Raw genomic sequence first — 12,307 nt, 5'->3', positions numbered from 1 at the left:
ATTTTTGTTAAATTTCAAAACACTGAAGTAGTTAAAATTATATTTTTCTAAATTTAATTTTTATTTAAGTTGGATGAGAACAAAACATAAAGATCTGTATTATCCAGCATAGACATATGTTAAACATTATCAGCATTTTCATGATCTATATTTAATATTTGTTAACTATATTATGTTAAGGTTATATTTTTGTTATAGATTTACTATTAGGTGATGGTACCTTGTTAGTGCACAATTTTATATAACTAATTATAAAGTTGTTGAGTGGATGTTATTGAAATTGGTTTGCATTCTACCATACTAGGATCCAAGGGATTTCTCATTTGTTTTAATCATTGTCCTAATATTCTCTAAATTGAACTAAATTATAATGAGTATGTAAAGGAAACCACATAGAAGTATTATAGAATTCCATATTTAAAAAGTTATTAATATATAGCCTTAGTCTGAAATCATATTTTATTAATATCATTATTTACTGATTTGTGGCCATTTATAAATTCCATTATAGCATATTTTTACAGGATCATTTAATTCTCTTTTTTCATTTTATTTGTTTTTCTTTTTACCTAACACATAAAATGTACCTATTTATGGCACATTATGTAATATTTTAATAAGTGTATGCCTTATGTAATGCTAAAATCAGGATAAATTTGCCTCCTCAATCATTTATCATTTTAATGATAAATATGTTCAAAATCCTTTCTGAGAGCTTTTCTTTTTAAAAATACAGTATAATTTCATTCTCTATGGACACCCTGTAGAGCAGTGGCAGGCCAGACCCTCTTCCTTCATGCTAATTGTGACTAAGTGACCACTAACAACCTCATTCCACCCGTCCAGCTCACCAGTCCCCCAAACTCTGCTCACCTCTACTTGACTCTTACTTGGTGAGAGTATGTTACAGGATTTTCACAATCTCCAAAAACAAATGTTAATCAACAAATATGCCATATTATGGGAGACTTTAAATATTTAAATAATTTATTAACTTGTCTGGTATATTGTAGATGACAAAATAAATATATATTCAACTTTGCTTTTTTGACCATAGAAAATATTTAGGATTTGTCACTATACGTTATTAACTCTCTTCTGTCAATATGGTTTGAAGCTCACATCTTGATCACTGTGCTGTCATACCAGTCTTAGTATATGGTTATAGATTTATCTCCTACTTGGAGTGAATTTTTCTCTTCTGCCTTCAACTTACTCACCATATAGAATATGGATGTGATCTAGCTCTTGCAAAAAGCAATGGCATGAGATGTTTCATCAAGAGTGAATTAACCTACAATTCCTACACACCCTCATTTCTTCCTGTCTACCTTATGGACATGCTCACAGAAATACAGGTAATCATGCTTAATCTTCATTGGAAGTGGGGTTTACATTTTGGCTCAGAGCCATCGCATAGAGCTGGGGGATATTCCAATGAAACAACCAACCTGAATTGTTAGTAATTTCTCCAGGAACTCAGAAAGTCAAATTTTGTGAAATAATTATCTGTGCATGACACATAAAATATAAACACAATCAAAAGAAACTCCTTCTAGAGGTTAGCAAATAACATAAAATTTGGTAATTGACACTTCAATATCTTACATCAGTGAACAAACTCACACAGCAGAAATGAGTGAATAGAATGAATATGTCAGCCAAAATTGATGATTAATGAGGAAGTAAGTGATTTTGGACAATCACAGAGATGAGTTCTGCATGATATCCCTTTTATATAATAAACATTCAAATGTGTGCATGCTAGTTAGAATTATTCTCTTACTGTTACTAAACAGATAACATCCTAGATTTCCTTTTCTCAACTGTATGATATGAATAAATTATCACTGATGTTTCATAGAACTTACCTTCGAATTTAAACACTGTTTTAGGATGAATATTACTCCTTTATATTTGATGGGTTAATAATATTTGACAATAATAACCTTGCCAAATTGTGTGGGACAAGATTTGGTAATATATAACAAGATCATAATTTAAAATATTAACTGTATATGTCTATGAAAATATTTAAGCAGGAAAACGAAATATCAACTTGAACAGTGAGACAAAGTTTTAATTAATATCAATAGGAAACAATTGGGAGATAATGACAAAAACTTGGCACTCTAATAAATGAATAATTGCTATATGGAAAATTGATTCAGATTTTGAGATTCGATTGGTTCAAATGGATTCCAAAATTTAAAATAATACAGTGCATCACTATAAGCAAGTGAATATAGTAATTTTTGGATAAAAAAGAAAATTTTAATATGGCTATATCTCAATAATGAAAGATATAATTATTAACCTTGTAGAATTTATGAAAATTATAGTATTTAATCTTACAGGGAGTGGGTAAGGGCTAGTGGAGTAGTTCAAGCTATGGAGCAATTGCATAGCAAGCATAAGTCTTAAGTTAAAACCCTAATATCATCAAAAAAGGCAGGGGGGGAATAGGTAAAACATGAGTGTGTGCCATGCTTGGATTATACATATGAAAGCAAATACTGAGCTGAGGGAAGTGACTTGAACTTCTGATGAAATAATTCCCACAGATGAACCATGAAGAGATCAGAGGAGAAGACATTATTTCCTCAGTGAAGGAATTTGTCCTATTGGGATTCTCTGACCTTCCAAACCTCCAAGGATTTTTATCTGGTGTGTTCTCTATTATTTGCATAATTATCCTACTTGGAAACATCCTCATAATTATATTAACTAGTCTTGACCCAGCACTACAGAAACCCATGTATTTTTTTCTAGCAAATTTTTCTTCCCTGGAATTCTGTTATGTATCAGTCACTCTCCCCAGGATTTTGGTCAGCATTTGGACTCAGAAAAGAAGCATTTCTTTGCTGAACTGTGGCACTCAAGTGCATTTCTTCCTTATACTGGGAGCACTGAATGTTTTCTCTTGGCTGTGATGGCCTATGATCGCTATGTAGCAATCTGTAACCCTTTGCACTATCCTCTGTTCATGAACCCAAAGAATTGCATCCATCTGGCAGCCAGCTCCTGACTTGGTGGAATCCCAGTTCAGATAGGGCAGACGTGTCAAATATTCTCTCTGCATTTCTGTAATTCTATCCAAATTGACCACTTCTTCTGTGATATACCCTCCATTATCAAGGTAGCCTGTGGCGACACTTCTGGGCAGGAGCTGTCTGTCTATGCAGTAGCTACATTGTTTGGTGTGGTGCCTTTTATGCTGATACTTGGGTCATACAGCAAAATCATTTCCACCATTCTGAGATTGCCAACAGCCACAGGACGGGGTAAGGCATTTTCCACATGTTCTTCCCACTTTCTGGTTCTGGGTTTATTTTCTGGATCTGCTAGCATTACCTACTTAAGACCAAAATCCAGTCATTCTGCAGGAACTGATAGACTACTCTCTCTTTTCTATACCATCATGACTCCCATGTTCAATACAATGATATACAGTCTTAGAAACAAGGAGGTGATTGCAGCCCTGAGAAAATTATTACTTAAAACACAGTGCCATGTGCTCAAATGAGTGATTTGGTGAATGAATGTCACTATCCCTTATTGCTGATTCCTGGCAAATTCTGGAGGTTTTACAGCATCTGTAAGTAGTGGAGTTATTTCTTTCACTGACTCTACCTCATTATGGAGTGTTTCAGAATGAAAGCAAAAAGGAAAGAATCATATCCTCATATCCTTTGCTGATAAGTATATGAAAGCACATGGTGTAACAGCACTCCTACATGTCTGAGATGGGTTTATTTTGCCACAGTTTTTCCTCCTTTGTTATTGTTGTCCCAAAGTAATTTGTTTTTACTTATTTCAACTGTTTTTAACTTCACTCTAAATAACTATTCTTACACATGCACATATTTAGTTTTGAAAAAAAGAGGGTGTAAATGTAAAGTGTTCAAAGTTATTTCAGAATTTTCTGAAACCCACAATGTTGCATTACCTTAGTTTCCTTAAACTTTCATGCTATTTCTACAATATTGAAAATTAATAAAAATTTGAACTGAAGTTAGTGATGGAGTTCGTCATCAATCAATAGAATCAATGTCCATCTATTTAATAGCAGGTTCTCAAATCAACAAAGCATTTTAAGTGATTTCTTTTTAGTTCATTTGACAATTATTCCATTCTGTTTTATTCGTAATGATTGTACACAAATATACGAGGCAATCTTAGCTTCTGGTCTCTATTTAACTATATTTGTCCTTCTTCAGCCCATTTGGACCCTTCACCATCTGACATAATGTATTGCATTTATATAGTTAACACATTAAAGAAATATATATTATTTATCCTTTATCATTTATTGTTTATGTTTCATGAATTTGGGTAATTTGAAAAACAAGGCTAATGACAATTATAATGATAAACACAATATTATATGTGGAAATCCTTTTGTTAGTGGTTCATTATTTGAAATTTAGTAATGCTGAAATAACAATTTCATGGTATAGTCCCAAGTGTTCAGATAATGGAATTTAAATCTTCCCTTAATTATTGAGTAGTAACATGCCATTTAACTACATTTGTGGTAACATTTAGAATTACCAAATGAGTGATAATATACTCAAATAAGGTGCAATGTCCCCCTAAGATCAAACAAAATTTTGAAATGTTCTATTAGGAAACATTTGAAAAGTAAACTGCATTTAGATAAAATTCATAGCAGAATCACGAGGTCTTTTGTATTTTGTGTTTAAATTCATTGAGATAATCACATAATCCTATTTTTGAGGAAGGGAAATTCCACAATATCAATGACTAGTGTATGCTGCTCCTTTGAAAGAATCTGACCTGCCCTAAGTAGTACAGGACATGCTTGCCTTGGCTACCTATAAACCAGAACATTGACTCTGTGTTCGCCTTTACATTTAAACCTCAGTTCAAAAAAGCGTTTTTCTTGGATCTCAAGCCTGCTGACTTTAAAATGTAAATTCACTGTCAGTTCTTTCGGTTCATAGATATTTGGATTTATATCAGAACTAAATCATTTGCTCTTCTTGGACTCCTGCTACCAATGAACTCTGCAGAGCTTGGATATTTCCAGCCTTCATATTTACATTGACAATTTAATCAATCTTAATTATAAAATAGATTATTGACACATGTATCTATCATTATATATAATATGATCTCATGTATGAATTCTTGTGTACAATGAAATTTAAGTTATTATATTAAATGTAAGAACCTGTATTTGCTGTGTGACTTTACTATCATCTTTAGGATCTATGTTTTTCTATCAGTTGTTCCCCGTTCTCAAAAAATACATGGATATATCAAGTTTTATATGAAATTCCATTGAGCTTATCCTTCAATTTTTCCAAAACAACTTAGCTACTTTCAATATTGATAAAAATACTGGTATTTCCATGTGATTTTTAAAACAATTTGTTTGTGATTTTTTAATGAGGTGATATTCATTGTAAGGGGGATTCATTGTGATATTTCTGAATAGCCTTACATTGTACATTGGGTAGATAGCTCACACCATCTCCCCACCACACTTAAAACAATTGCAGGAGTTTTCATAATTGTGTTTCAAATATGTATATGAAGCCCATCAATCATATTCCCTCACCTTCGTCTCCTCCATTCACACTCACCCTTTACAGAAGTATCCCCCCACACAGTGTACCTGGTGTTTGATATAAGCTAAGTGGCAACAGTCACACATATAAATTTTTAAACTATTTTTGTAGGACCTCCCCCAATAAATGGGGTTTGTTATAGAATTCCAAGTATTTGCAAAACTCTTCCAATAATACAAAACATAAAATGATTCTGTTCAATTATCACTGGTAATATATTTATAGTAACTAATGTATTTTTTAAATCACCATGACAATAATCCTATAACTTCCCTGTAGCTTTCCTTCAAAATAAAAATGTTTTTTGTATACTTCAATTTCCCTGATGCCTAATGATGTCCAATGTCTTTATGACTTATTGGCCACTTGTATTTATTCATTTGAAAAGTGTCTGTTCAATCCATTTGCCCATTTACTGATTGAATTTCTTTCACAATTAATATTTTGAGTTCCTTATTAATATTCTTTGGATATTATTCCCATGTCTCATGAATAGCTGGTAAAGAATTTCTCCCACATTATAACCTGTCTTCACTGTATTGTTTCCTTTTATGTGCAGAAGTTTTTTATTTGGAAAAAGCCACATTTCTCAATTCTTGTTATTGTGTCCCATACAATGGAGTATTATTCACTCTCTAAGAAGAATGGAATTATTTGTGTTTTTGGAAATCAGGTAGTACTAAATATGATCCTATTAAATGAAATAAGCCACAAGCAGAAAGAAAACCAGCACATAGGGGACAAAACTTTCAAATTGTATTATACATGTATGAAAATGTCATAATAAAATTTATTATGCTGAACAGTTAATACAATCTGAAATATCCTTCAGTTGTCATCAATGAAATGAAAATTCATGAAAAAGCTCTTGGTTTTTGGTAACATTATGAACTGGGCAACAAAAAATAATATCTTCCTATGCTTGTTAGACCATCTTAAGTGCTGTAAAATTTCAAGTTGTGGATATGTAAGTAGAACTACTTAGTGACGCACAGTATTTTGATTGATCTTTATTCATCTACTTATTATATATTATTATTGTCTTGAGGGTACATTGTGACATTTACAAAATGTTCTTTCAATATGTCATAGTTGAATTCACCCCCTCCATTATTCTCCTTTATCTTCCACCCCCCCCATTCCTGGAATAGTTTCACCATGTCTCATTTTTACATTTTCATTCATGAGTACATAATATTTCCACTATGTTCACCTTCTTCACTCTTTCGTTATATCCTCCCCCAACATTTTACAAACTCCATTTAACCCAAAAATTCTAGCTTCTTCCTGATCGCCTCCCTCTACTCTCCTGTGTCCTCTCTTCCTTTTCATGTTTATCTAAATTGAATTCCTACATTATCATAAAGAATGATGAATATAACATTCCCAAGAGCACATAGTATGTTTCTCCAGTAAGTATGGGAAACATTGCTTCCTCCTCTCAGCAAATCCAACCCCTCAACCTGTCTCAGTCACTAAATTACCATGAGTGAGGTTAGAACACTGAGTCTGTGTAGTCTGTTTTCCTGTTCAGTGTGCAGCCTGTGATGAACCTTCTCAGAAATCTTCATTACACTTTTATCAATAAGCCTGACTACTTAACAATGACCTGGAAAATATGTCATTTGTCAGTCTTCAACAGTTAGAATTTAAAATTTTTCATTGAAAGCCTATGTGGCTTCAAGACCACCATCACAGATCAGTGAATTAAAGTTACCCATTCACTTCACCCAGAATGTAATCTAGATTAGATAATTTTTTTATGAAAACTGTTCATCCAGTGCAACCTTGGTCAATCAGTTTTCCAGACTGCCAGAGATATATAGAATGTTCAAATCTTATTTCCAATGGGTTTCCCCTGTTCCAGAGTTCCTTTCACTTGACAAATTAGTATGAAATAAATCCCATAGACTGGAAATCTTTTCATGTTTTGATTTATTTGTGCCTATCATTGGGGATATATTCAAATATTCTCAACAAGAGCTGTTTATTCCTCAGTAGGAGCAGAATTGCCAATGCTAAAGAATGACTGATATTTGAAAAATGTTGGTTTTGGCTATCTTTTCTTATTTTCTATTGTTCGCTTAAACTTCTGATTACTTGTATGCCATTCTTCATATTGAAAGATTTTCATTGAAACTATGATCAAATATTTTTTAAACATTTTTGTGGACACATAATAATTTTTCTCCACCAAGATCAGCATTTTTAAAATTACATTTTATTTTCAAGTTAACATATATTAATAATACAAGATTTCATTATGATTCCATACATGAGTACAGTGTACTTTGAACAAGTTCACCTCTCCACTGTATTCACATTAGGACCCTTCCTCTCCTCTTTTTCAAACAGTATTTGCTGGATTTCATTTTGTTGACTTCGTGTATGTGTGTGTGTGCTTTAGTTTACTTCTATCCTCTTCTGCCCTCAGTGTCCTTTCTTTTGCCTTCTCCCTGTTTATAACAACAGAAAAAAATGTATATTAGAGCTTTTGCTCACATTTCCTGTGGGGGGAGCAGGAAATGCTTTTCCCTGTTAAATAGAGGCTGCATTGAGGAAGTATGTTCTGCATCTTTCTGATATGTCTGCTCAGAATTGCGTTCTATTTACTACGTTTTATTGCTATTTACTTTGGAGATGTCACACTTTTCTGCTTCTTTCTTTGTATCATAAACTTTGGTTAAAACTGACCAATTTAGTTAAGTAGAGCGATTATTGATTCTATTACCAAATAGTTCATAATGGTCCAATAATGGTTGTATTCTTTTCTAATTAACTTTTTTGGACTAGTTTAGTGAGCTTGCTTCCCTTGTGGTGTATCAATGTTGATGTCTGTTCATCCCCTATTTTAATTTCAATTTTTCTTGTTTATATTTATAAAACTGACTTACTGTGATGCAATAAAATTTAGGGCTCATCCAATGATGTTGTGTTTACACATCTTAAGTCAGGAAATCTGCTTTTTACACATGTGCCCATGAGTGAGTAGGAGAATTTTAGGATCCTTTTAAGTCCTTATAAGTTCATACTGGATTTTCCTTTATTATTTCTAGACTTATAAGTTTATATCCAGCCACATCTCACAGGAGAGTATATATAGTCTTGCACTTCAACCCAGTCTGTCAGGCTGTTGAAATACGAAGAACTTATTCGAGGTTCACTTTATATTTCACTTTCCCTAGTAATCATTAAGAAATTTCTTGTTCATCACTTCCATATGATAAAGAATTTTAAGGGCTGCTTTAACATTGTACTTCTCTTATTATTTGTCAGGAACATTCTTATGATTTTGATAATAATCTTGTTAATGACTTTTCCATAATGTACTCTATGTAATGTGAGCTTCTTCCAACAGTGATAACAAAGCTGTCAATCTTCTTGGTCTGCAAAACCTGTCAATTTCTCTGCTCCATGAAAGTGGCTGGTGGGTGTAGGAATATTCTAAAATCTAGCTAATTTGAATGGTTTATTTATGGTTCTTGGTTTCCTTTTATTAATTCATCTCAGTTTTCTATATTCCTTTGATTGTTTTATGCAATTTTAATGGATATAATTGACAATCTTTTCCAAGTTTATCATTTTCCTGAACTCATTCTTCCACGTAGAAATTGTGGAAAATTAATTTTTGACACAATTAATTGACATAATTAATTGACAATTAATTAATTGACATAATTAAATTTTTGGCACAATTTCTTTCCTTTGAATTAAAGTTTATTTATGAAATCACAGGGCACTGGAAGAATTGAGTATCCATATATAAATTTACCAGGTTAATGTATAGCACTGCTAGAGGAAAATACAGGCATAAGATTTTGTGAGTTGGATTAGGAAAGAATTCTAAAGTATGCTGCCCATAGAACTCTCTACAAAAGAAAATATTTACATCTTGGAAATCTTCAAAATTGAGATAACTATGCATATGTTAGGAGAAATAAGCCAATCTGAGAAAGATAAAATTGCATGTTTTCTTTCATATGTGGAATCTAAAGTTAAAAAGAAACTGACCTATTGTAAAACAGAGATTGTTTTGAGGTTAGGAAGCAGTGGTTGGAAGTTCAAAAGGAGGGGGTGTGGTGAATGTGATTGAAATATTTTATGTGCATTCATGAAAATAAAATAATGAAATGTATTAAAATTGTTGCGTAAAAGTGGGAGATAAGTACTAGAGGGTGAGAATTATTCAAAATACACTATATACACAGATGGAGATATTGCAATGAAACCCCTTTGTAAAATTAGTATACACTGATAAAATATTGAAGCTGTTCTGATGATGACATTTTGAACAGTAAAGATTTATAAAACATTAGCTAATCCCTTATCAAAGAATTCTCAAAACATAACAGTAAGAGAAAGAAATTTTAATAAATGAATAAACGAAAGAATTGAAAACAGCTGAGCATGGCACCAACACCTGTAATCTGAACACTCAGGAGGCTGAGGCATGTGTGGGTTACATACTGAAACCCTAAACAAACTAACAAACTAATGATGAATAAATAAATAAGTTAATAAATAAGTAAATAGAAGCATTGAAACTATTACAAGCAAGAAGAAAATCATGACTCATTAAACATCCTTAAAATTGAAATTAAAACCACACAAAGTGCTGCAAAAATATTTCATTTGCTAAACTATGATGCAATAAAATAAATCACAAGATGATACAACTGAAAATTGGGGACAAATATTTAACTTTGAATACTGATAGCATCCTTAAGCTAGAGTAAAAATTTTCTTCCATTGTGTTTTTTATTATATGTTTACAAGTATTTGTATATGTGTGTGTTAGATATATGCATTATATTTAAGCATTACAATGACAAGGGGCACCATTAACCTTTACCAGTTCCTGACTGAGCACTTGATATACTTATTTCTTGGATTTTTGGATTTTGGCAGCTCCCATCCATTTGTTGTAGAAATAGACAGTCTTAACTGTTGTCATGGCACTACAGCTGGAAATCGACTTTGTAGAGTGTGTTTCAGCTTGGTAGCTCATGTGACTAAATTTTACATGAGGAGCTTTACATGAGGGTCTTTAAATTCTGCACTTCATTTTCAGTTTGTATTTCTGAAAAGAAGTACAAAAGAGATCCTGTCTATTACTCTGCCCCTCAGACGTACTCTTCAGGATAACCAGCCCTGTTTGACTACCATAAATGTAGAGAAGGGAAACTCATGCTGCAGATTTTTGTTTTTTTTATTTTTGTGCTGGTATGGGGTGCACTGTGGCATTTACAAAAGTCTTACAATATATCAAATACACCCCCTCCACCATTCTCCTTTATCCCCTTTCCCTCCATTCCTGGAATGGTTTTAACAGGTCTCATTTTCTATTTATATACATGTGTGCACAGAATTTGCACTATGTTCATCTTCCTATGCCCTTTCTCCACATTCTCCCTCCTCCCACTGGTACCAACTCCCCCAGGCAGGAACTGCTCCCCGCTACTGTTCTCTGATTTTGTAAAAGAAAAAAAAATGGCATTTTTGTTTGTTTAAAGGAGTTTTCCTGTGGCACTTCCATGTACATGCATATTATAACCTGAATTGGTTCATCTCCTCTATTTTTCTTCTTTCTACCTTAGTCTCCTTCTTCTGATGGTTCAACAGGTTTAAAAATTCTGTATGCATTCTTGTATAGAGTACTCCAACCACATTCACCTTCTTAACTTCATTCTTTTACCCTCCGCCTCTTGTATGTGACCTTTCCTTAGCATGACCTGTTTTGCCAGGTTTAGAAAGCCAAAACCATATGTTTTCTCCCATATGTGGAATAAAGACTTAATATGAACAAAGCAATATTATGAAAAACATACTAATTAAAAATTAAATAACCATTGTTTAAAAATGGAATCACCAAAGTTCTATGGGGAACTTCTTAGAAATACAAAGGTATGTAACCTGTAACAAGTGATTTTGAGAATCTGCAAAGCAAACAAGAATATTATTACAAGAAAATAAGAGAAGATATACCTCCAAAACTATGGTTATTTGCCTAAAGTATGAGTCTTTCATGTATATATTTGTGCACGTGTGTGTATGTTTTACATACATATGTACATAAAACTAAAAATAGCAGAAATAAATGTGCAGTATTCCAAGAAATTATCCCAAATATATGTGCATACAAACATACATGAATAATTCTAACTGAAAGCCAAACAATTTCAATAATCACCTGTCCATGTTTTGCATTTCAAATACTTTTATATCTGTTAACCATTTTCATCCAAGACAGTAATAGTGTTCACTATGAGCCAGATGTTATTAAAACACATAATATTTATTTCCACAAAAAACAAACATTTCCATTATGTGTTCTTACATTTGAAAATTAAGTAATTCAAATTAATAAATTTCCCTTTATGAACCATAAATTTAAAGAAATGGAATAAACTCCTATGTGTTGTGAATACGTGTGATTTAACAGGAATTGTTAAGTCCGTTGTTTGAGAAGCAATGTTTTTCAAATTGTGGAAATATCACCAAAAGCTAAGTACTCTTAAAATAAAAGTAAAATGAACAGAATATTGACAGTGCAGAAGTCAACTTGCTATATTGCTGCAGAAATTAAAGCCATATGATACATTCAAGAATATATAGAAGGATCAATTTCACATCACAAAAGTCCCAACTTGTGGATACACCCAGTTCAAAGACATATTGACATATGAAAGAAAGTAGTACTGAAATAATGT

The 12,307-nt window shown here is 32.4% G+C and overlaps 1 pseudogene; it reads left to right on the top strand.

The window, feature by feature from the left end:
- The first annotated feature begins 2,564 nt into the window (after positions 1-2,564).
- Positions 2,565-3,526, top strand: LOC109677030 (olfactory receptor 10AG1-like; annotated as a pseudogene).
- The last annotated feature ends 8,781 nt before the right edge of the window (positions 3,527-12,307 follow it).

Source organism: Castor canadensis, chromosome 1, assembly GCF_047511655.1.
Source record: "Castor canadensis chromosome 1, mCasCan1.hap1v2, whole genome shotgun sequence".
Lineage (NCBI taxonomy): Eukaryota > Metazoa > Chordata > Mammalia > Rodentia > Castoridae > Castor > Castor canadensis.
This window is presented reverse-complemented; position numbering and strand designations above follow the sequence as displayed.